At 63.2% G+C, this 323-nt stretch overlaps 1 protein-coding gene across 1 annotated transcript in view; it reads left to right on the top strand.

The window, feature by feature from the left end:
* Positions 1 to 323, top strand: part of TOX2 (TOX high mobility group box family member 2) — a gene marked incomplete at its 5' end in the record, with an annotated part of 25,256 nt that overhangs the window by 15,950 nt on the left and 8,983 nt on the right. The window lies entirely within an intron of this gene.

Below are 323 nucleotides of genomic sequence, written 5' to 3'. Positions count from 1 at the left end.
GGGGGCCACCGTCGTCCTGTGCGTTATAGCCTCCACCAGGGCTGCAGGAACGCGCAAGATTAGGAGAGCAGAGTTTTTACAGTCCCATTCATTCTCTAGTGGAAGCAAAAGTGATTTTGTCACCCACCTACGCTACGTGGGCCTGAGGAGGGAGCTGCGGGCGGGCGGTTTGCCTCCGCGCCGGTTAATGCCCCTCCAGGCTCTGCCGAAGGCGCGGTTGAGTTACTGGGCTTTAATTTCCCAGAGGCAGATGCTGCACCCAGCCTGCGGCCACCCGGCGAGCCGCGGGGCCGGAAGCGCCTGTGCCCACCTGGGGGGAAGGG

This window comes from Phaethon lepturus, unplaced genomic scaffold (assembly GCF_000687285.1).
Source record: "Phaethon lepturus isolate BGI_N335 unplaced genomic scaffold, ASM68728v1 scaffold38855, whole genome shotgun sequence".
Classification (NCBI taxonomy): Eukaryota; Metazoa; Chordata; class Aves; order Phaethontiformes; family Phaethontidae; genus Phaethon; species Phaethon lepturus.
Note: the sequence above shows the minus strand (reverse complement) of the source record. Positions and strands in the feature narration are given on the sequence as shown.